The 26461-nt window shown below is 38.0% G+C and overlaps 1 long non-coding RNA gene across 1 annotated transcript in view; it reads left to right on the top strand.

The window, feature by feature from the left end:
- LOC103349547 (uncharacterized) overlaps positions 1-14219 on the top strand; it is a 556187-nt gene extending 541968 nt beyond the window's left edge. Inside the window, exon 9 of the long non-coding RNA XR_016220503.1 lies at positions 14081-14219. This is a non-coding gene — a long non-coding RNA (uncharacterized LOC103349547). The remainder of the gene's footprint in view (positions 1-14080) is intronic.
- Positions 14220-26461: the final 12242 nt, after the last annotated feature.

The following is a 26461-nucleotide window of genomic DNA, read 5'->3' as shown; positions in this document are numbered from 1 at the left end:
TTGAATAGACAGAATTGACTTGCATGTTATGCTTTATGATAACAGCAAAAGAGTCAGAATCTCAGTGCCTCTAATAAAGCCATCCCATGCTGCTACTTATCATGTATCATGCACCTATTGTGATTTAGTCCTTTTCAAAAACATTTTGGATATATAAATTCATTGGGTTTCAAAGATAAAATATACCACATTTTGTTTATTTGAATTAAGCATTTTTTTTCACTCTTCAGCATACATTAAGCATTTATTTCCTTGTTTGACTTAAACCAAAATGGCCATGGGTTTGATTTTCTGTGGAGTTGAAACATTTGCTACAGTAGCCATTTTATATAGAATATAGAATACAAATGTTTGAAAACAAATGTGCATTTGGTATTACCAATGAAGAAAACACCCAGAGTCACTGGTACCATTTAATCTTCCATGCTTTGGCATTTCATTATGTAGCAAAACAAGTCCTCCATCTTCTGCTACCATTTTATATTAAGTAAATAAAAGACCAACTTCTTTTCTTATCCATGCATTGCTTACTCCATGAAAAAACAGATATGTTGTATAAAAGAAGTTGTTATATTAAGATGTATGTCTGCTTTCCTTCAGAAGACAGATTAGAGTGCTTCAGCTGCCGCTGAAGTTGTCGCTCTTTGTAACAAAATGTAATGCTGCATATATAAAAATGCAAAGTGTAATGTAGAGTCAAATGTCTCACAGCACAAGAGTTGTTCGTTTTAGCACCCATTTTGTTGGTATTTATCAACTTACTAATTATAGGCAAATTGCTTCCAACACGAAAACTGTGATGATTAGCAGTTTTTTCTGCTAACTCCAGTCTACTGTAGTTCCGGTAAAAGAATGTCAATAATCCAAATTCCTTTCTTTTTCCTGGCTTGGAATATGTAAAAATAAATTCATCAGGCTAGCATTTCTCAACTTTCGGGAAACGTGGTTTGGAAGGATGGGGGTGGGAAGAAGAAAAATAATGGATATAAAGTCAAGAAGGTCTACAAGAAGGTCTACCTACCACCTTCTGACGATTGGGAATCTTGACGGTTTTCCAGAGATCAGTCTATCACAGAATGGAATTAGGCAACTCCAAATGCCTGAACCGAATGAATGCATTTAAGCATGGAAGGACGTGCATCAGTTGTTAGGACCCAGCATAAAATCTCCAAATTGAAGGGTAGAAGAGTCTTAAGAACTAACCCACATACCATCACTGATAACCAGAAAATGGCTGTGTTTGAACTTCTCCAACTATGCAGCAGAACTATAGGACGTTGCTTGGTCAGACATAAAACAGTTTGTAACCTTCAGCCCTCCATTACAATCCTTTCAAGTGAGCTCAAATGAAAATGGGAGTAACATGCCAGTCTAGAGAATGTTTTTATAACGTGCAATACAATAAAAGGTTGGATTTTCTATCACCATTGCTAATTTCACCCATTTGTTTCTCATTACAATAAGTAAACAAGATTAAATGGAAAATCTTACAGTTCACAGAGTACATTACACAGCAGAAATGTCTGTAGCAAATACTGACTTAGTGTCTTAACCAACTTATGTGCCTCTAAGTGACTATTTCTCCCTGCTATGAAGTTTTTGCAATTTTAAAGTTATATTGGCAGGTTCCAGTCAACAATGATGTCTGCAATGGCCTTCTTTCTCCAATATATTGCTTTTAGTCTAATTACTTATTTGCAGTCTCAGCAAGCAGAGAGAAGAATTTTATCCTCTGTGCCTTGTCTCTGAATACTAACTAGCTGGCCCAGCCAAGGCTCTCTAAAGACAGAAACTGCATGAGAGACACAGTGCATTTGACACAGTCAAGAGGTAAAAGAAAGAGCAAAACAAAAGTCTATTCAGGACTGAATCCTCTGATATTCTCCCCCACCCCCAGCCCCTTTAAAAATAAAGTGAAAGTGGGGGGGGGGGGACTTATAAATCCATGCCTGAATGCCTGAGGTTGTCAGCTAATAAAGGACAATGAATGACAGGTGACTGTCAGTATAATTCCCAGTCTCCGAGTTATCACTTTTTGGCATTATTGAACAAAAAAATGTATACATAACAAGGAAATATGTCATACGTTCTCTCTGAATGCACAGACAAGTTCAATATAGGAGAAGCAGCTAAGTATTTCCACATGGGCACATGGATTTCCTTTCAGTTCTGTGTATTTTTCCTGGAAAATGTTCTCAAATTATTAAGTGTTTTTCTAGTGACAACAATGCTAAATAACTTTGGGAAAACTGCTGAAGGGTTATGAACCTACTTACCTCTCAATTCTTTTTTTTTTTAGAGAGATCTGACTTGATAGATATATAAAACTCATTGCACATGTTGCTAAAATCTTTAAAAAGGAGTAAGAACCAACTGATGAGAGTTTTTCTGTTTGATTTTGAAAAGACTCTTCTCAAGCTATTTTCCCCCAAGATCTCTTGATACTTTCATCTTTGCAGACTGCCTAATCCTCCTGTCTTTGTTGTTCCAATGTCTGATCAGCTTGTTTTAAAGTCGCCTGTACCCCACATTTGCTAGAAGTGAAACTTGACTTCGGGCGGTTGCAGTTATAAATCCTTGCAAATGTACAGGCTTCCAGAGAAAAGCGAAGCGTGCTGAAGCAGAAAAGGGTTTGATGGTTATTGCAGTAGTGTGTATTAAGTTGTCTGTTGCGTGAACTACAGGTACAGAGAGATAACAAATGTGGAGTGATGGAGTAATTTGTAATTAAAATAAGTTTGGCCTCTTCTCAGATTACTGGCACTCTCCAGTCTGTTGACCATCTGTAGTGGAAGGACAGATTCTATTCTCAGTTCCACTGGGCTGGGTAAGAGACACAACTACCCAGAGCTCTAAGTTTCTAGGTCTCGCCATGGTGGGCATGAAGACTGTTCATCGTGGTGAACCAACCCTCTGATGCCAGGAGCAAACAGGCAATCAGCAGAAGGAGCATAGAGACCCCGATCTGTGTCCCTCCAAGCACTCACAGGGCACTGCGACAGCAAAGCTTAGCTGCTGTTACCACCCCAGCAGGTGTTACTACACATTCTCACTCTTTTGAGAGAAATGACAAACGAAGGGAGAGAGCACATAACTGAAATAGAACAAGAAGCACAGAAGGAAGTTAATTTCCTGGTCACATCTTTTTTCTTTTCCTTTCTATGAAGGGGTAAAAAATATCTAAAAGGACAAACATGAAAGAATGCTGTGCATTTCACTGTTTAACATAAACAACCAGTTTCTGCACTTAGAGTTTGGAAATTGAAAGTACTTGATGGGAAAAGTCTTCAAATTTGTAGGGTATTTGAAAATTGATCACATGAGAACTTTTCTTGATTGTATGTTAAACAATTTTTTGCATGAAAGATCAACAAAAGGGCTGGATTCTTTTTCCTTTTCTTTTTGACTTGCAATAGCTGTAACTAAACTGCAACATCTGAGTATTTATTTCCAAAGTCCAAGCAGAAACAATTATATTCAACACCTCAAATGTTTTCATGGAGTCTTTACTTGTAGTAATTCTATTTTTACTACTTATTTATGACACTCTTCATAAGAAACTCCTAAGGAAAGCAATAATTTAAAAAATCTTTCTGTCATAATTGGTATTGACAAGTTTATAGACATTAAACTTGAAAGTCACAGGTAAAATTTTCTTAAAATTCAGAGTCTAGTATTTTGGTTATTAGAAAAGTAATAAATATTTTGTGCTAAAAATACAAAGCTTTATAGAGAACTAATATAAGGAAAAGGGTTTAATTTAAGAGAAAATAGGAAGTTAACTGTCAGCTTTTAATGAATGAAATAAACCTATGCATATATAAAGAATCATTTTTATATTTTGGGATGGGGGACTGACATGACCAAGAATTAAAGCTTACTACTGAGTTGATGCACAAATATTTTTTTCAATGATAGTAGAGTAATTATTATGTGAAATGAAGGGTCTATTTGGGGAATATGAGTGAGTGTAGAGGAGTGTTTGTGTGTGTGTGCACGCATGATGGGATGAGAGTAGGAAGTAGAACAACTTATGTTAGGAATAGTAAATGCTTCACACCACAGACATTTCAAAATGAAGATATATAATTCTACATTTCATTTATATTTAACAAGATATCTGCTATACAGTTGAGGGATTTCCAATTATTTAGAAAAATAATGACCTAGGGGTCAGTCATCTTGACAACTTCTGGAGAAGGTTCAAGGAACAACTCAAGGTCTTAAAATATAGAAGTCTAAGTAGATCATCATCTTCAGGAAATGACAGAAAAGGTTGTATATTCTCTGACTAAGATAATTATTTTTTGAGCTGGTTGTATCTGAGAAGGCTGATGATTTCTAGCTGTAATGACAAGGAGTAAGGTGGTCAGGAGAAAGGAAGAAATACTAGGTTAATCATCATTCTTAAATAGTAGGTAATAAATGCTTTTCCTCTGAAAGCAATTAAGCCTAAATGCATTAGTAACCACCTTTTTGCTAGTATGAATCTTCTAGGTTTAATGTAAGAGCAGAGGAGTGCAGCAAATGATGCCTGTGAGCCAGGTAGTCATGTAGAGGCACCATGGTAGAGGCGGGGCTGGTCTTCCAGACTAAAGCAAGAGAGGTTTGAAATTAAGTCTGGGAGAGGAGAAATTGCTTGCTGGAGGAGGAATGAAATGAGAGAGGCACAGATATGAGGATAAATATAGGTGGAAAATGTCTAAAACCTGACTTTCACTATGCATCAAAAGACAAATAGATATAGAGAAGAGAGAGCTATATGGATACAGACATAAATAGCTAGATCGCTTACAGAGAGATAGATGTATAAATAAAGATAGAGAGATAATTAAGAGATAGAAGCATAGCTATAAGGAGAGGGGGGGGGTAACAAACACAGATAAATAGCTAGCTAGCTAGTTACCTAGCTAGACAGATGGACCTTGATTAGAGAACATTATGATGAAAAGATATTTTTTGATCTTAGCCTATAACAAGTACTGAGAAATAAAAATGGATCTGCAAACCTTGCAGGTTAAACTTTGTCACTCTTCTGACTGAGAATGGAAATTCAGGTTAGACATTTATATAGTAACCAAAATGACCCACCCTTTTTCTTTCTCCCATATCCAGGACTGAAATTCAAAACACAATGTAGGAGTGTCTTACACAGTGCTAGCTGAGGATAAATTGGTACAACTTTTCCAACAGAAAAAAAAATACAATAAGTGCCCCTACAGGCCAAAAGTCTTGAAAACATGCATATATTAGTCATTCTACTGCTTGGAATTTATCAAAAATAAATAACCAAGTAATAAAAGTAATTAAAGGGGCCGGCGCTGTGGTATAGCTGGTAAAGCTGCCACCTGCAGTGCCAACATCCCATATGGGCACTGGTTCAAGTCCCAGCTGCTCCTCTACTGATCCAGCTCTCTGCTATGAACTGGGAAAGCAGTGGAAGATGGCCTGCACCTGCGTGGGAGACCCAAAAGAAGCGCCTGCTCCTGGCTTCAAATCCGCGCAGCTCCTGCCATTGTGGCCATCTGGGGAGTGAACCAGCGGGTGGAAGACCTCTCTGTGGCTACTTCTCTCTGTAACTCTGTCTTTCAAATAAATAAAATAAATCATTTTAAAAAAAGTAGTTAAAATGGAATCAACCAAAATGTGAACTATGAAAGATTGATTTAACAAATTACATTATATCCAGAGGACAATCATTGCCTAATTACAACCATGAACAAATCATCATCATTGACAATCATTCTAAGATGCAGTTGAGTTGCCATTCTTTGTCTTGTGCACGGACTGTCTACACTTCATACTGGTGAGATGGTAAAATCAGTGCATTTCCTTAATCTTGTCAGTCAAGGAAGATGTTACTGATGCTGCATATGACTGTTTTTTACCTGTCTTCTTCCACTAGGAAAGTTCAGTTTCATTACAAAGTAGGAATTACTCTTTACAACAAGAGAAATTTAAAGTGACATGATCTAGAAAGAAGATATAAACATTAACATTAAGATGACTTGTAGAAATCAACTTTGCTTTACCTATACCCTGAAGAGGAAAAACGATAAAAACTCTGCCTAAAATCTGTCAGAAAGAAGCAGAAGTATGAGTAAGGATTTTTCAAAGAAGTATATAAAGCAATCACAATTGTAAAATTAAGTTTTATTTCACATAAAGGTTATATATATTTTTTAACGACTGCTTTTACACTCACTCAAAGTGTTAAAGTGAGAATCAATTGAAGCTAGAAATTCTCACAATTTTCATGGAGTGCTACCCTCGAAGGTTTCAAACGTCTGCTCATTACAATTTTAAATGCACTTACTTAAATCCAACATTATTTCTCTTTCTACCTGTAAATAATGCATTGGTAACACCAAAAGTCTGCTTTGGAGAACAGATTATTTTCCAAGAGAAAGGATTTGGGGCAGTGATCAAAAATCTGCTTGTAACCTACTTACATACAAGTGTGTCCCTCTCAACTGTGCTCCCCCAGGGGGAGGAGCCTGATCTTGAGTCTCCAAGTTTCTATAGTACCCAGCTCCTAGAAGATACTAAGCAAATGTTTGCATCAGGAAGAGCACTCTAAAGCAGAGTGTTCCAACAAAGTTGATCTACATTGTCCTCTGAGTGCATTTGCCCTTTCCCCATGCTTGGAGGGCTTTTATCCAACCTGCTTCACCTGTTGAAATCCTGCACCTCCTCTCATCCCCTAAGCATCTCTCTCTGTAGCATCCTTTCCCACATCTTGGAGACTACTAGAATTCCCCCTCTCTTCAAGCAGCCTGGATTTTTTGCTTGTTCCACTTCCAATTGCACATGTTTTCTGGAATTTTACACTATCTTTCATAATTATATACTTTGTAGATCAGTAAATGGAAACCAACTGTGGGTAACAAACATGAAAGGGAACTTATTGGAAGAATATCAAGTTAGGGTGGGGGCTCTTATAACTGACAAGAAGCTTTTATCTGGCTTAAGATCATGATCCAACAGAATCCAGGAAGGACAAAATTTAGGAAGTAGTAACCAAAGTATCCTTCCAGTTCTTGGACAGAGTGGCCAGAATATTTTCACAGTGATCGCTGTTCTTGAATGCCTCAAATCTTTTCTTCTGTCTTAGTAGTGAGGACCCAATTGACAGATCGATATTAAAAATAAACCTCTACCAGTGGGCCATAAAAAGAATGAATGACCCTCTTGACTTTATAGAAGGGAGAGGCAGGAATGGGATTCACAGACATGAGGAAAGGGACAAGATTTCCCCAAAGGAAATGGGGGGGGGGTCACTAGGAAGAATCATGAGTGACAAACATGCACCTATTCACTGAGATCTAAGATGATGTGTTTCTGAAGCATCAGCCATAGCTTTATACTACATCATTTGCAATAAAGGGTCTGTGAAAGTCTTGGACAAGTAGAAGGTCAGGTATTAGCCAATAGAAGAAAGATGGAAAAAGAGATGGCATTAATAATCATTGAAATTGGGCGACTGGGCTATTTGTGTCCAGTCATTACTCTGATGCCCACACAAGTCAATACTGGGTAAGTACCATACATTCCAGAAGTTTGTTTTCATAAAACTTGTGTTCCATGTGCACTGAGATTGAGCACACAACTGTACACTCTGGAAAGCTCACATATTACTAGAGAATATATACAGATTAGTTTATAACTAAATATATACAAATAGATACAGAAGAGTTTATAACTAAAGGTGCTTGGTAAATTGTACTTTTTGTTAGTAGCAGTGTAGTATTAGAGTTACCCCTTCTCCCCTACTCTACCTTGCCTTTTTTATTTGCTTTTTGCCACTCATTCAGTTTTTTTTTTAATTCCATGGAGGAAAAAATGAATTCTACTTCCAAATCTATCTTCCCATTGGTAAAGTAAGCATCGTTGGTGATTTTGGGGTGGTCTAGTGGATATTATACAAGCTAAGTTGAGTATTAATTTCATTTTTAAAATTACACAAATTACACACAGTAATCCTCTCTGACTTTTGAGTTTGAAAAGCAATTATGTCTCTAATAAGATGAATTTATAACAACTGCTACAAACTCAATCTTTCCCAAATTCAGAAAATTTGATGGGAACTGGAAACATTAATCAGACTCACTCTCAGGCAATGTTTTCAGTGTTCTGGCTTTTCTAAGTTATTTCCTCATTTCAGAGTCAAGCCAAACAAACATAAGGAAGCCAACAGTGCCAGGAAACTTGCCTTTCACCTTCCTTTCCTATGATTGCAGCATGCACGGTGCTGACCAAAGGTGAAAGGTCAACGGTCACCTTTGACAGATGTGCCTCATCATGATAAATGTTTGAAGCTGGAAATTGTTCTGCACTCAGTTTATACTTTAGGTGAGAAATAGAATGTGAGGGAGCTTCACTGCTGGGAATCTTATGTCATATCTGAGTGCAATTAACCAGCTGATAAACAGGCTTTTGTTTTCCATCTGAATGACCAAAGCCCATTCATTTGGGACACTATCTTGTCAAATGGGCAACAATAACAATAAAGTTTATGTATCTTGGCTTTCATCTGCTCTAAAACCTGTAGTAACCTCCTGCACTGGAATCAAGGACCTGAACTCAGCATGCATAATAGTTATCATCCAGAATCACCTGATGGTGAGGACATGGAAGATTATTTTTTTTCAAGCTGGAAATAAGGACTAAACAATGACTTTTTATTTCAATGACTCTTTGTTTAATGAAATAGGAACATGCTTATGAGCTTGAGGTTTCTATATTCCACATGCTTAAGTAGCTTAAACATGAAGAAGTAAGATATGCATTTCCACACTTCAAAATACACTCTAATTAAAAAATTCTATGAATATCTTCTATTATCTGAAGTATTTTGTAACCATTTTCCTAAACATCTAATATTGGTAACACTTGGGACCTTTTGTCATCACTTAATGTTTGACCCTGAACTAAAAAATTCGCATCCTTACTTTATTTTTTCCTCCTTACCTGTATGTTTTCCAGTGTTTAATCTTTATTCACTTTTCAAAAAATTTTATGAATATAGTCCTCTGTTCCTGTTTTGGCTTAAAGTAATATTTTCATGAATGAAGATGACACATTGCTTTCATTGTTCTATTCAAACAGTGATGATTGAAAAGAAAAGTCATCTATATCCTTTTGCTTAGTTTCCCTTGAGAAAAATGATCAAAGTGAGCTCAGTAGTACTGTAACCATGGAACAGATTTCCTGTATAATGTTTACAACTTTGGCAAAGTACTTGTTATTGCCACACAATTTGTGATGAAACTTGTGAAAGAATGGAAATTACCTTTTTTATCTGTTGTGTGTTGACTTAGATATAACTGAATCAGTATCAAAAGACAAATCAATGTAGATTTTCATGTATTCCCCCAACAAATAACTATTGAGTACTGTTATGTTGTATTTTCTTGAGGATAGAAACATGAATAATATGTGGCTTCAGCTTTCAAGGACTTAATCTTCTATTATGTTTGATTGTGCTGATGAGGATAATGGCATACAGAAGTGGTAATTTGTGATGATTTTGACTTGTGTTGAGTAAGGTTTGTTGAGAAATACAGTCCTCTATATTTCACCTGAAAAATGTTCACTGGTTTAATTTCTTATTTCATCTAATACTGAAGTATTTCTTGTATGTGATATTGCTTAATTATTGATGTCTGTTATTCAAAAATAGCTTTTATATGTTAATAAACATCAAGTTTCTAAAAGATTTCAATGTAGGATAGTGGAATCAAACTTTAATAAAATATGGAGAACTTTTCTCAGTTCATCCTGTGCCAGGAAAAGTGCTATTAAGCTTTTTAAGGAATATGTTTAGCATAAGGTTTAATTTATTTGTGGGGTTGGGACTTGTATATAAATATGAATTCTAGATAGTGTATAATATATATATGTATGCACATGCTTATGGATACCCACACACATGGATATGTGAGTCAATATAATCTATACCATATGCAAAAGTGATGCTCTAATTCTAAGCAATAAATCATTTGGGGTGGTCTTAGTCTTAAAGGTGATGTTAAGTTTGATAGAAAGTGAAGCATTGAATTTGATTTAGTAGAAAGGAAGAGGATAGAGGTTAATATGACTCTCTTCAAAAACAGAAATAGGAAAAGGGAAACAATGAGAATTAATTTGGGTGGTAACGTTAGCAATTTTAAAATCCATTCAGCATTTTCACGAAAACTAAAGAATTGGCAGATGGTGCTGTTTTCCTTAGGTTGAACTCTTCATAATGAAGAATGATATCTCTTACCATAAATTTATTTTCTAGTAACAACTACTTTGACAATATCAATGATTCTTGACTTTTCATGCTTAAAAGTTCCACTATTTACTTCTTTTTCTTTTCCTTTCTTTTTTTTTTTTTTTTTTTTTTTTGACAGGCAGAGTGGACAGTGAGAGAGAAAGAGAGACAGAGAGAAAGGTCTTCCTTTGCCGTTGGTTCACCCTCCAATGGCTACCGCAGCCGGCGCACCGCGCTGATCTGAAGCCAGGAGCCAGGAGCTACTCCTGGTCTCCCATGGGATGCAGGGCGGGCCCAAGCACTTGGGCCATCCTCCACTGCCTTCCCGGGCCACAGCAGAGAGCTAGCCTGGAAGAGGGGCAACTGGGACAGAATCCGGCGCCCCCGACCGGGACTAGAACCTAGTGTGCCGGCACCGCAGGCGGAGGGTTAGCCTATTGAGCTGCGGTGCCCACCTACTATTTACTTCTTAATTATGGTTGCTGAAGAGCTATTATCAAGTAAGATGTGTTTGTTGATTTTTATGTGCCTAGCCCTGGGCCAGTTTTCACAACATGGGGCAGAAGTGTAAGGCATTTCCCTTCCTGCATGGATATTCTAATATTATTGGATAGTTTTCTGCCTTCACTCTTTGACAATACATTTGGAAATATTATTTTCATAATATGGAAAGGGATATGTGTTGTTGCTTTAGGAAGACAGAGTTTGTATCTAAGATCTTCTTGGCAACTTGATAGAAAAAATACCAACAAGTAAAACCCCTATTTCTAGTAGGTATCTTAAGGAGCTCTGCGCTTTCCACCAAAAATGTTAAGGTGCTTTCTAGGGCATAAAAGCTACTGGGACCAGCAGGGCCAATGAGACTAGATGCTCAGAGTCCAGATCACAGTATTTATTTCATAGGATCGATCACATGACATTGGGCTACCATCACACTGGCTAACATGCTATTTCGGGTGAATTTCACTCGCTTTGGACACCAGCTAAGTTCAGAATTCTGGGTTACTGGTAGCCTACCTCTGAACCTTGGAACTGAGCCACATAAGTATGCCAAACAACTTGGCTGTCACCCTCTGTGTTCAGATTGTGTGCTTCCTCTGAACTACAGCATCAGAGCATGGCAGGGGCAGCAGGGGGTATCCTTGTTACAATACTCATTTCTGGCAATTGTCCCACCTCTTATGCAGGCTCTGGACTACATGCCAGACAGACGCTGGTGTGTGTGGTGTGTCTGTGTGTGCCTGTAGATGCGAATGTACCTTTGCCCCTTGAAGGCTTTCCATATTGTTGCTATATAATACTTCACAGGCCTTCCCATGAACGTCCTCCCCTGCTTATAATTGATGTGGTACATGTTTTTCTGGGTTAATAGTAAGCCCTTTTGGTTGAGAAATGGAGATTCCATGGGTGAATAGAACTATACTTCTTGCTCAGCTCATGGGACCCTCACCAATTTCCCGTGTCCCAAACGCAGTCACATGGGAAGCAGAGGTGTGGTCAATATGGAAAGATATGACATTCTGGAAATAAGATTTTGGCTAAAATTTGAAAAGAAGCCTTGTTCAGAATATGTCTTATTTCATGCTTAATTATAAAATTCTGTGTGGTAAAATTAACAAGACAAGACGACTGGTAACTCACATTTTCTTGGATACTCTGAGTAAGAATTTGATTTGTGGTTATCATCAGTGAAACAGTGAAAACCTTTGAAGGAGTCACTGGAAGTTTAGTGAATGATACTGCAAGTAAACAAGTCAAGCTGTAACTAGACAAATTCATTAGGGAGCTGTAGTGGCATGAACTATATTGGTTTTTTTTTTAAGAGATAATTTGACTTAAAAATTTTGCTTTTGTTAATCCTCCTTTTTTTTTTTTAAGATTTGTTTATTTGAAAAGCAGAGTACAGAGAGGCAGAGGCAGAGAGAGAGAGACAGAGGCAGAGAGAGAGAGAGAGAAAGTCTTCCATCTTCTGGCTCATTTCCCAAGTGACCACAATGGCCGGAGATGAGCCAATCTGAAGCCAGGAGCCAGTAGCAGCTTCTCAGTCTCCCACGTAGGTGCAGGGGCTCAAGGACTTGGGCCATCTTCCACTGCTTTCCCAGGCCATAGCAGAGAGCTGGACTGGAAGTAGAGCAGCTAGGGCTCTAACTGGCGCCCATACGGGATGCCGGCACTGCAGGCGGCGGCTTTACCCACTATGCCACGGTGCTGACCCTGGGAACTATACTGTTTAAATACTAATATTTTGGGGCCAACATTGTGGTGCAGTAAGTTAAGTTGCCAGATGTGATGCTAACATACCACATTGGCCTGTCAACTCAAATCTCAGCTGCTCTGCTTCTGACCTAGCTCCCTACAAATGCACCTGGGGAAGCAGTGGATGTTAGTTCAAGTACTTGGGCTCCTGCCAACCAAGTGGGAGACCAAGATGGAGTTCTATGCTCTGGTTTTGGCCTAGCCCAGCCCTGGTTTTTGCTGACATTTGGGGGTTAAACCAATGAAGGATAGATCTCTGTCCCTTCCCTCCATTACTCTGCCTTTTGAATGAATGAGTGAATAAATGAATAGATAAATAAATACCAGCATGTTCTGAAGAGCCATGGCATTGTGAGAAACCATAACGTTGTTACCTTTTACATGTGGTGAGAGCTGAGAAACCATTTAGGAAAATACATGTTGTACAATAAATAAGGTAAAGGGTGATTCTCAGTCCTGAACAGGAAGAGCTAGTGCCTGGACATCAGGGTGTATCTTCCCATGTCCTGACTGGACAACAAACCTAGAGGTAACTATTTCTTCCCTATCAATTATTCAAGTTCTGTATCTCCACCACTTATGAAGCCATGAATTGTAATATATAAACATATATTTAAAGATTTGATTATTTGTTTTAAAAAGTAGAGTTACAGAGAGACAGGAAGAGATGGAGAGAAAAAAGAGAGAGATTTTTCATCTACTGGTTCACTCCCCAAATGGCTGCAATAGCCAGGACTGAGTCAGGCCAAAGCCAGGAGCCAGGAGCTTCATCTGAGTCCCCCACACGGGTGCAGGGGTCCAAGACCCTGGGTCATCTTCCATTGCTTTCCCAGGTGCATTAGCAGGGAGCTGGATGTGAGCTTGAGCAGCTAGGGCAAGAACCTGTGCCATATGGGATGCTACCGCTGAACCCATTATGCTACAATGCTAGCCCCTATAATATATTTTAAATCAAAATTTTATATGGACAGAGGGCCTGCAGAAATATTTGTCCAGAACCCCTCTGCTATGCTTTGAATGTCCCTACCAAAGCTCCCATTGAAGCTTTATCCCCATTGGGAGATATTGAGATGTGGGACTGGGAGGGGCCCTTACCCAGTTATTGAGTCATGGTGTTTCTGCTGTTGTGAATGGATTAATGGGATAACAGGTAAGGGGATATTTAGAGAGTGGGTCTATTATAAAAGTGAGTTCAGCTCTGTCTCTGATATATACCTCTCGTGCCATGTGATACCCTTATTGTCTCAGGATACTTCAGAGTCCTCAGCACCAAGAAGACCTTCACTGCGTCTGGACTCTTGACCTTGGACCTCTCAGCCTTCAGAACTGTAAATTTTATTCTTTACAAAATACGTAGTCTGAGGTATTCAATTATAGCGACAGAAATTGGACCAACACACCCTCAATAGTAGGGCTGGGCTGGGAAAATCTGTCAAAAAGAATCATAGACTATATTGAGAATATTGTGAAGGAATTCTCACATGCCCCAGTTTTGGTCCCTTAGGATTGAATCACAGTTTTTCTAATGCTAGACTTTGTGGATTTTTTTTTATCAATTGATTCTAGGCTTACAACAGACTCTCCTGCCAGATGGACAATGCACAAGGCATTTGAAATATTTTCTTTCACAAAACAAATAAACAAAAATCAACCAGGGTTTTATCATCCTACCTACAATGAATGCAAAAAAGTCTGGTTAAACAGCTCAGATTTATGGTGGAGCTCCTGAGGCCTCTCCCAGTTAAATATTCTTTGCTTGTTTTGTGGATTCCAGGAAATCCACACCCTGATCAACTGGAACATTCAAGTAAGCATATTTTGTATATTTTACTTTAAGCTGATAATGTAAAAATGTGAAATAGCAAAATAGAAGCAAAGCAGTCAAATTCTGGGATGCTTTCGATTCAGCAGGGACTTAGAGCTAGTGTATTCTCAAATATATTTTCAGCATAGTTAATGGCAAAAGTACCTGATGGTCTGGCAGGTCTGTTGCATCACGGAACCTCAAGCAATGCTGTTTGAGGAACATAATGTGTTAAGGCACAATGTGCATATATTTTTGAAAGACTTTTAAACTTGAAAGGATTTATTAGATGAATAGGTTCCTTATACTTGTGTCTTTTGCCAGACTTTCAAAGAGAAGCTATTGTTTGCTAAAATAAGGCTGTCTTACAAATGTATATAAATATCATCAACACAGCAGATCTAATTCACATTTAGAATGGACATTGATCACCAGCTGGGTACCATACTCCATGCTACAAAGTTATACATGTTTTTAAGTTGTTCAGAAGTAGTGGCATGTATAGCTTTGCTCCTGTTCCTGTGCTGGTCTACCACAGAAAGTGAGAAAAGCAGTCTGTTGTAGAAAGTGAGTTTTTGAGCAATGGTCACAATTCTTATTTTAATTTACTTTATTTTACTGAAAATACTAAATTTTACATCTCTTAAAGTACTCATTAAAAGAGTCAATCTTTCCCAGAAAATCATGTAGGAACAATTAAAACCTACCACAAGGAGCAATCAAAATTTTGGATATTATCATCCAATGAATACAAACCATATGTTTTCTGATTCTGGCTTAAGAACACACTGAAAATATGTCAAGAAATCTGAAACATTAGTAATAATCATGCACAATGTAAGACCAATTTCTTACAATAGTTTTTAAACTTGCATAAAAATTTTAAATGCATTCTTATTTGTTTTTACCTCCTTTTTATTAAAATCTAAAGAAAGCCTAAGAAATTATTTTTAATTTTAGTTGGGTAAATTTTACATGTCTTGATGGAAAATTCATTGACTTAAAATTAAGGATCAGAGGCTAGTGCTGTGGTGCAATGGGTTAAGCCACAACCTGTAGCACCGGCAAGCCAAATGGGCACCGGATTGAGTCCTGGCTGCTCAGCCTCTGATCCAGCTCCCTGTTAATGCACCTGGGAAACTGGCAGAAAATGACCCAAGTCCTTGGGCCCTTGAAGCTACATGGGAGATCCAGGAGAAGCTCCTGGCTCCTGGCTTTGGCCTGGCATAGCCCCCCTAGTTGTCATTCATGGAGTATCCCTGCCTCTCCTTCTCTCGGTAACTGTAGCTTTCAAATAAAAAATCTTTAAAAAAATGGATCAAATAAGTGTCTCAGTCTAATGTATATTTTATCATAATGTAAAAGCTTTTTTTTAGGAACCCAGCTGCTCCACTAATTATTTATCACTTTAAAAATGATCATTTTGTATTTTTTAATTTTTGTGTCATAGGCCACATCAAGATGGATGGGCTTTTGAGAATGACCAAGAAAATAGTCTCTGATCACTTGATTCTTATATTCATCAAAGGATGTTTGCTTTCAGAAGAATTATTATGTTTCCAGCTTGCTTGCCTTGGGGAATGTCAATTAAGTCCAAATTATTTGATGACAGAGATTTTGCCATTTTTAGAGACCGGGTAAGTGAACTAGAAATAACAAAAATCAAATGAGAAATGAAAAAATAAAGTTTGATATTTACCTGCAAATTGCATATCTTTCAATTAAGCATTAGTTTACCCTTGCCAAAACATCCTCATTTGCAGAGGCCTATTAAAAAATAAGCTGTTTTCATTTCCTGCTGGTACACAATTTAGTCTTTTTCTTAAAAAATACATTGTATTCAGTGTTTTCTGAAGAGGTCTGTGTTATCTTTGGTATCCAGCACTTACAAGGAATCACTTTCAGTGTGTGTGGCCTAATCCTAACAGTCTATCGATTCATTGAATTTCCGGAATTTCAGAAAGAGACCAATTGATCCTTTATGCTGCCTGGCAGGGCAATTCTCAATTTTTGTCTGTTTCTTCCCAGCATCAGGCTTAAGGAGAGAAGGTTTTTCTCTACATCCTTTTGAAGGGTTTACTGAATTCTACATCACCAAGAACATGGTAAAGCTTTATTTTGTCTGTTATTTAAAGTGGAAAATGCTGTCCCTTAAGACACTGGCCCTCTGCCATTTGCCTCCAGAATACTTCATGGTTCACTGTCAGGACTGCTGCTTTTTCTGGAAGAACATATGGGCCATTTTGGAGACATTTTCAGCAGTGTTCAGATGCTGAGCATCTATCTGTTTACATTTGGCCTCCAATAATTTTTCTGGAATTTCATTGCTGTATTGTTTCTGAAAATTATATTGGAGCCTGACGACACCAAAGGAGAACTGTGATTTGGAAGTAGAAAGGACTAAATTAAACTGCTCTTGTGATGTTACTACATTTCTTGTTGAACCTTTTCCTATGTCTCCTTTTTTAAAAATAATTTTAAGTAGCCATTATAAAGACTTAAAAGGGGAAAAATCCTCTTGCACTGTATGATGTTGATAAATAAGCCCTGTAAATGAAATACAAGGTAGCACACACTTGAGAGTGGTTGTGTCATTAAAATTGCATCCTGCCAGTCTGGAATTACCTTACCTGAATTATTCTGTAAACATTGTTTTCACTGAAACACTTGTTCGGTCAGATTGTGTACATGTTGAGTCAAAGGAATCAAATAAATTCATTAAAACAAATAATTAAAATTAAAGTATGACTTCATTCTGAATGGTGGTGTTAATACCAACTCTAAGAGAAAATAGTTTCCCACTTTTGCACTATATTTGATGACAAAAGTTGGGCAGATTCCAGAAGAAAGAGACTGATTCCTTATAAGATCATTCTCCTAGATTGTCTCTGAATTAGTCACTTAGTAACTCATTGATTTATGAAGACGTGGAGCTAGTTAGTTATCTCTTAAAGGAGAACTAATCTGTAAGCAATGCTACAGTGGTGTTAGAAGAAAACAAGATAATAGTAATAATCGTATTTTAAATTGGGAAGCCATTAGTGACTCCACTGTCAGAGACCTCAGCATGATGCATTTCTTTGCCCAAGCATAACTAGGGTCTTTCCAGATGAGAAGGATTTGTGGAATTGAGCGGAAGGACAGAAGTGGTGATCATCAGAGCAGCATAAAAAGGAAAAAAGACATATAGGGACTTTTTGTGTCATAAATCAGAGACAGACTTTAGAGAATGTACCCTATGAGGAAACTCAAGGGAAGTGTGACCACGTGCCTTTCAACTGTCATTGTTTGTTCTTCTCAGGTCATCTGGTTGTCATCGTGATTAAACAAAGGAAAGATTGGGAAGCATCTCAGTAGGCAACAAGCAGGAAAATCAGCAGCTTCTGGACCCACCCAGGCCACACAGGGTGAAGAAGACACTTCCACGAACTCATTCACTCCCACACAGGACCAGACAGACAAGCAGAGGAGGAAACGACTTGCTCTCTCTCCTCTTCTGGAGAAAACAGCCAAGTTTTCTGAGACACTTTCAAAGGAGTTGTTTGGTTGATGACTGGTTAGTATATTTTGTTTTCCCATAAACTAAGCGTGATTCTATATGACCCGTATTTTACAGAATGGTGACTAGAAGTACATGTATAATTGTGTCCTCATTAAATCTTCTGATACATCCTGAGAAAGAGCTTGGGAGGAGAGCAATACTCTTCAACCTTTGGATTCAGTCCTCGTTGCTTTCAGCCATCTCATGCTTTCGTTTTTGTTTATGCAGAGACGATACAACTTGGAATTAGAATTATGGTACAGCACATGATAGTGTTTCTCAGTGCTTCCTAGATATCGAAATTTAAATGTTTCCATTCTGAAGACACACCTTTGGATTCTGTTTGAACGTGTATCATAAGTGACATGTCCCACATGAATCCAGAGGTTCTCAAATCCCAGTCTGTTGTGTTATAGAACTGAACCATTTTTAAATTCAATCACTCCAGAAACTCAAAAATCCATACAATGTACACACCTAGATGAATTCTCTCATCCAGAGCAAAATGATCCTAAAATGTGTATTTTGGGAGAGAATAAGGAGAAAGAAAAACACTCTACTATATTGAAGTCAGTATGGTATTCTGTTATTTTGTTTTTCAATATTTATTATTTTATTTATTTGAAAGAGAGAGAGAGAGTGAGACTTTCATTCACTCGGTCACTTCCCAATTGGCTGCGATAGCCAGGGTAGGACCAAGAGGAATCCAGGAGCCTGAAATTTCATATGAGTCCCCTACTTGGGTGGCAGAGGCCTAAACTCCTGGCTGTTTTCCTGCTGCATTCCTAAGGACATTAGCAGGAAGCCTGACCACAAGCAGAGCAGCTGAGACTCGAATTGGCACGCTGATATGGGTTAAGCTTCACATTCAAAAGTGGTGTTTATGATAATGTCATTGTGTTTGTCAGATCTCCTTCCATCAGTGAGCCTCATGCTTGTGTTGGTCTACACAACCGCTGGCTTGTAGGGGACATAAGGCATCAAAAACGACAGGGATATGGCTTTGGCCACTGAAGAGAGAGAATGTCACTGTGCCTTCTGTCATGGCCAGGGTGTATGCCCCTGTCCATACAGGGGCATCACAGGAAGAAAATAATATTCATGAATGGTTCATGTGACAATAGGTCAATAAACTTTTAAAAGGTCAGTGACTCGAATCTCTTTATTCTTAAAAAAAGTATAGATGAGGACTCTTATTTTTATCTCTAAGGACATTGGCCTTAGATCATAGACAGCCATTAACATCTCTTCTTCAACAGTTTATGATGAGTTATCTACGGCTTCATCTTCCCTTCATGCCAGAAAGGCACAAGGAATGTTCCTTGGTTCACTTGTGCCTTGTGAAAGGCAAGTCAAGTCGCTCCTACCCTGGGATCAGGATCTTTTCCTCCTGGGACAACCACAGCCTCTGTGGCACTAGTCCATTGGAGGAGCATGGCACATGGCACTTATTTTCTTATGCATTGTGGTGATATTATGATCTTAAGTTCATTGGCAGAGAATAACAACCATGTAGTTTGCTTGTTTTCAAACTTAGATATCAACACTTGTCTTAAAAAAAAACTTTCCCACTTTTTTTCCTAAAGATTTATCTATTTATTTGAAAGGCAAATTTATGGGGGTTGAGGAGGAGAAAGAGAAAGAGAAACACGCACACACACACACACACACACACACACGGGGTGGGGTGGGGAGGTCTTGATATCTTCTATACATTGGTTCACTCCCAAAACGGCCATAACAGCTGGGGCTGCACTAGGCAGAAGACAGGAGCCTAGGACTCTCTCTGGGTCTTCCTCGTGGTTGGCAGGGGCCCAAGCACTGAGGCCATCTTCTGCTGCTTTTCTAGGAGCATTAGCAGGGAGCTGGATTGAAAGTGGAGTAACTGAAACTAGAACTGATACCCGTAAGGGATGCCAACATTGCAGATGTGGCTTAAACTTCTGTGCCACAACAACAGCACCACTTTCCCAGTCTTGTGTTAGTGAACACTTTAATAAGGCCCCCACTGTACTTTTGATAGGAATGCTAATGACATGAAAACCAAGCTTCATGCAAACCCTGCAGTATAAGAGTTTTTGCCATATAAATGCTATATGATAAATTTTGGTTAGAATGAGGTATATGGTCCAAGTTCCCTCTTTATTTTTTAATGCAGTTATCATTGTCATGCTGTTATTACAATAAAATTTTTATCTTGTTTAATTGGTAAAATTTTTATTTGATTTAATTGGTGGCAATTTACAAAATTAGATTAGTCCTCAGTCTCCCATAAAGCACAATTTGTACACTGATAGTAGCTCAAATATTTCAAATGGTTAGCCCAGCTTCCTCTTTGACATGCTTAGAAGAGACCCTGGCTTTGACTTTTTACGCTTCCAAATACACTATGAATCATTCTGCCAAACTCCTGCCCTTCATGTGAATGATATATTTTATTTACACTCTTAGAAAAAAATCTATGCATGGCCATTATTAATCACTCACACCTTTAAGAATGATCTTAGCTTTTAGCTATTCATCAAGATCGGTATCCTTCCTGTTAGAAAGAGACACATCATAACTGATGTACAATCAAACTGTAGATGGGCCCAAAGACACAACTATTACCAGAATAGATGCCTCTTCATCTTAGGATCATATACATACAAGCTCGCTGTCCTCTCTCTCTCTCGCTCTCTCTCTTGCTCTCGCTCTCTCCCCTCTCTTGGGCTGCATCCATTCTAGCAACTTTCTTTAAAAAATATCAGACTGCTAAAACTATGTTAGTTTCAGGTATTGTATCATCACCACGATATTGAGAAGCGGAACATCATTTCCCAAAGCTGCTCCTGCCAATAAGACATTGGGAGCATTGGAATTCGCAAAGGTTCAAAAAATATTTGAGAACATGGCAAAATGAAGTAGAAAGTGCTTCAGAGTTAGGTTCTTATTATTACACAACTGTTGCCTGCAAGTATGTATAATCTTAGAAATATCACTAAAATAAACACATCAGGAGAGAGACATTTAACTATACAGGTAGCACTTTAAAATTATAAGATCAAGAAAAACATTGCAGTAAAACTTTAAATCTTTGTAGCTGTGAATCTAAGAAGGTGCTAAATACACTCTTTTCATCAGAATGTTTAACTCCTGGGCATTAAAGAATTACTCAATAGAAAAGAAAATAACCCATAGAGGAAGATGTAGCCAGCAGTAACGCCACTTAGGAGTTCTGATAGGCCCTAATAAGGTATAGTAGGGAGGCAAATCACACCATCCTAACTTCAAAACTCTATTTATTAGTTTTTTCTTATTATTTAATCTTTCATTTGGGCATTAAAATCTTCTAAAGAGAAAGGTTGAGATATTGAGCCTCTTACAGAAATCTTTCTAACGGACTTTATGGAAGGCATATGTGTAAAACACAGTATCTAATCCCAATTTAGACTTTAAAAGTAAACTCTAATGCAAAGAAAGGCAGCCTCAGGAAAGAAATTATGGTAGGTAATAGGCAGATATATGACTGTGTGTTCATATATCCCTTACCATTAAGTGTCTTTAACACAGAGTAGCACTCAGCTTCTTAACCTAAAAAGTGAATGCTCACACTTTGCCTGGGGTTGTGTGCAATACTGGTAAGAATAAAAACATGGCAAGAAAAGATTCATTTATTCAAGGAGCTCATTGCCTGGTTACTCTACGAGATTCATGTGAAGATAGTAACATCGAGTCACAGTATAGATGAGAGAACAGTTCTGGAGGAGCAAATGACACTTGATGAGAATTTGAAACACAGTGTAGAGAAGCCGTTCCACACTTTCAAAAATAGCTCCCTGGGAACCTACGTCATTCTGTGATCCTGCTTAAAAAGAGCACCCTACTTCTTTTTTGTTTTATTTTTTCACATCAAGCGAGCAGTCTCATTCAATGAGGCTGCTACTCTATCTAAGGCACAATAAACTCAGAGCAGCCACAGGCACTGTCTCCAGGATTCAGGAAAGCAAGGGCTAAGACAAAGGGATGCCCCTTTAAAGTCTGAGTCACTATGGCCTGTTACATCTCAGCCATCAAACCTGCTCAAGATGTGTCCAGATTAGTCAACAGGCAGATGATTGGAGATAAAACCTCTCATCTTGGGATAAATTTAATCCAGGCAGCATGTGCTCTTTGGTCATTTTATAAATATAGCCGTTCAGAACAGCATTCTCAGAGATCCAGCAGTGTGTATCCAGCATTGTAGCTAAAATATTCAAATAGAAATAAAAATAACTCCCCAGAAAGTTGCTGGCAGTCATGTTTCCGTCGGAGAATAATTACAGAAGTCAATTTAAAAGCTAGTGCAAGAGATGTTGAAATACCACCTCTCACTCCCACAGAAATGCTAATGACTTAGTTGTATTATACTCTTAAAGCCAAAATTTCAAGCCCTTCTTTTTCCTGGATAGATGGCGTCATAAATAGTGACCACAGCCAGACTCTGTGGAAGGAAACAAATATTCACTGGTTGCTGGGGGGAGTTCCTGCCCATGCCTCTAAGGTCAGCAGAATTTATCCCTGAAGGGTTAGTATTTCTAATCCTGTGATTTTCTAATCTTATTGCTATAATGTTTAGGTGAGTTGAATATATCCCATTCTTTATCTCTGTGAAATCTCATGTATTTCCTGCAAAAGTCACTCCTGGTTGTTCCTACAACTTTGCTTCTTCAGTTCTTAAAAATACACAAAATTTAGATCTGTTTGTAGTAGCATGCGACGCTGTGTCCTCTACGGTGCCTCACGACAAAGCCAATGACACAGTGACTGCACATCCAGACCATGATTTCTTGCTTTCTATTAACCCAACTTATTATTGCTTCAAAAACCATGGTTTCCATTGACTACAGATTCAGCACACACATAGTCACACTAATGCATGTGTTTATATGTGTGCGAAATAGCTGCACAATGAGTTATTGAGTTGTACATGGAAAAAAAATGCTAGGCAGCTGCAAATTACAAGGATATAATGCCATCAAGGGGTTTAATAGTGACATCATAAATCACCAGAGCAAGGTATAAATGGACTGTACTTCCCCACAACTGTAAGTTGCCATTGAGGCTATGATTTTCAAAGTCGTCTGCTCTCCCAAACCCCATTCCCTTATCCATGGATAATTTGTGTTATTTTTTCCATTTTCCCCACCTCTCTTTACTTTTCCTGACCAACTTCAAATCTTCCTTATAAACCCAGACAGAATCTGGTTTCCCCTTGTGCTATTAGAGCAGCTATATTTAAATGTAACACCTGATTGTCCCAAGTTGAAGTCTAACAACTCTAAAAATCTTGGCATTCTGGGCTAGGTGTCAAACTCATGCAATATGACAGACAGGTGACAACACACCCAAGAATTAAGAGATTTTTTTTTCTTCTTGGAGAGCAGAGTGCACCATGCTCCTAGCCCCTTTTCCTCTGAGACTAAGAAATCTAATTACATACAATATCCCTATATGACTGCAAATACAGAAATGATTTTACAGTTTTGCTTCTTATTCACATCTGAGGTTCAGAGAATCCAAGTAATATTCTAATTTATTTCTTATGTCCTAAATGATTCTCTTTTCTCTTTAAAGCTGTCTTACAGAGTAATATATTAACATAAAATAATAACTGGCCCAAACTTTTGTCCAAATTTAAATATGTCCTAGCAAAGCCAGCCCCATTCTAATCGCTTTTATGTGTCACTTTAAGGCTAACCTCCTGGCAGCTTTGCTTTGGGTCTTAATTAGCCACTTAACTGCAAATTGGTTGGCACCCTAGTCCTTTCATTAGTTATTACCCAAATAGCATCACCGACTTAGGATAAAGAAAAGAAAGATCCCACATGTAGCAGATCTTTCCATCATTATTGCGCTTTAATGCAAAGGGGGGAGGGTGTTCCTGACTCTAATTAAGGCTGCGTTTCTAATAGGCAATTGGCAGAGTATTTAACTCACTCTCAGTGAGGTGTCTTAAAGGAAAGACAATCACTATAATGTGTGTACAGAGCTAAAGAATTTACAAAACATTTTCACCTACTTTATTGCTTTTACACTGTGTCTGTTTTAGCCACGTATTAATCAATGTGTTTTACTGGTTGCCATGATTTAAGATGTAAATTTCATTTTAGTCCTTTTTCCACTTGCCTGCCTATCCTCTAAGCCACTTCTTTAAATTAACTAAGCCCATCTCCAGTATCCAAAAGAGAGTTAACATCTGAATATTTTGTCACACTTCCAGAAAATGGGCAGACTGATAAATACACCCCGTGGAGAGGTACTCATTGGCAAAACAATCCTAAGAGGTTACTGAGAAGAGAAGTCACCACCTTCAAAGACGACTTGAATCACTTATGAAATAGAATGAAAGAATGCAGAAAGAGCCAGCGAGCTTGGCTCTGTGAACACAGAAATAAACATTTAAGGGAGAACAAGAATGTAGATACAGATCGGATCCAAAAATTTGACAAAGGATGATGAGAATTAGAAGGAAATGTAAGTAGAAAAGACTTAATTTGTCAAGTGTTTTAGCAGAGTATCCGCAGTTGGTACTTTCACACAATATGATATGACACGCTTTTCTTTATGGTAGAAAAGAGTGCATCTTCAGTAGTCAACACTGTGTGTATTTGTGTATGTGAGTTTAACCTGTCCTTTTACTTTGGTTCCCTTAATTTACCCTCTAACAACTTTTCCTTTTATACCCCTTTCTACTCTGTAATTTTGAGTGTCTAGGAATTATATTTGGTTATGTAAACTCGGGCTTTTCTCTCCTTCTGAGATAGTGTAGTTGAGACTTTGCACATCCTAAATTGTCTCTGTGCATCATAGCTCCTGGAACTGAGAGTCAAATCCACAGGCCAACCAAGAGTAGAAATTCTTCAGACTTTGAAAACTTGGAAATGGTGAATTATGCTTATGAGATTCATTTCTAGACTGTACCCGAGCTTATAAAATATTCGTATTTACAGTGTCTCAGAACAACAAACACAGCCTGCAGGCAGCTGCCTCATCAGAGACTGGGCCACAGTGATCTCAGACATTTGTCTATTTATTGTGGATTGGATTTCTTGGCAAATGATTCAATAAGAAAGACAAGCACAGCAGCCCTGCACTAGGCTTGGTGTTGCCCAATACTATGTTTCATGTTGTGATGAAATTTGCCCCTTACGGTCATCCCTGAACACTTAATACTTCTACTTGGTAAGCCTGTGGTCTTTAAGTGGAAGTGTGAAAAATAGTAATGTGGAACCCACAGCAAATGAAGTCAAGACTTTGATTAAATGCAAAATAAGAGGTGTTTTGAAGAAAACACAGAGATTTTTTTTTTCTTTTTTGGCCAATATGGGCTTTCTCCGATTAAATCCCCAAAGGAACAGATGTATGTTTATAGGAAAAAATTTGAAAGAAAAATCATTAGGAATTATTTTGCTTTGGCTACTTAACACAAAATTGTTTCAGTGAAATATGAGTTTTTAACACTGGCAACACTAGAGTGTTTTTATTCGCCCATATGAAGAACACCTGTTGTAAGTAGATTGTGAATTTGAATTTTCACAGTGAGTTCTTGTCCCTACATGAAAATAGAATAATTTGAAAAGGAGCATGATGATAATGCAGTTGCAGTGAATGAACCTGCTACTAAAGGGTCTCATTTTGTCTACATCACACAAACAAATCAAGCACTTTGCCTTGGGTCTTTCACATAGTAGGTATTGAATAAAATGTTGGAGCAACCAAAATATGTGAAGAAAACTAAGTGTACTAAGGGAGTCTTTCTGGCTAATGCTGCATGGTCCCATCTTTGCCATCCAATATTTTATCTCCTTCAAAAGGAAAAATATTTTATTTTTGCTTAACTACCAGAATAATTCCACAGTGCAGCTGCTTGCCTACAAACCACTTTGGATAAAGGAGTGCCACCTGAAATTAGTGTGTGGCCAACATCGTAAAACAAAACAAATAAGAATGTTGGGAGTGTCTCAACTGTTCTTTAGGACTCCCATATGCTAGGCAGTACTCCATCTCTGACCCTCCAGATTGAGTTTATCCTGGCCACAAAATACATTCCAGAGTTTTCCTAATTTCCTCACTGGCAGGCTCATCTGGAGGAGCAGCCACAACAGTGAGTCCAGGTCATGGTTCAGGACCACAGTGCCTGGAGTCTCTTGAGAGTTGTAATTTTTATATCAGAATGGAAGTTATTCAGGGTGGGATCCTCCCCCAACTCCCAGGGGATTGAGACCTAGATGGGTGGAAGTAGAGGAAACTGTTTGATAGGATTCAAAAAAAGCATTGACATTTTCATGAGGGAAATTCCATCATAACAGGAGGTCACAACATTCTTGTTTTAAACAATTTCTATTTATTTTATTCTCTAAATTCGAAACCTGCCTCCTATGAGCAGCCCTTAAAAAGCAAAGCAAAATAAGTGGCTGGCACTGAGAGGTGTGGCAGAAAGAGAAAAGTAAGTGTCAAAGTATGTCAAGTTCACAGAATAGAAAAATGGGTAAATCTCACCTCTAATTGTGTTTAATTTGTTTTTTGACACCATATTTTGAATGGTATTGAAAATGCAATGAATAATATAATATTAATTAAA

This window comes from Oryctolagus cuniculus, chromosome 14 (assembly GCF_051225735.1).
Source record: "Oryctolagus cuniculus isolate XC-2025 breed Fujian yellow rabbit chromosome 14, ASM5122573v1, whole genome shotgun sequence".
In the NCBI taxonomy this organism is placed as follows: domain Eukaryota; kingdom Metazoa; phylum Chordata; class Mammalia; order Lagomorpha; family Leporidae; genus Oryctolagus; species Oryctolagus cuniculus.
This window is presented reverse-complemented; position numbering and strand designations above follow the sequence as displayed.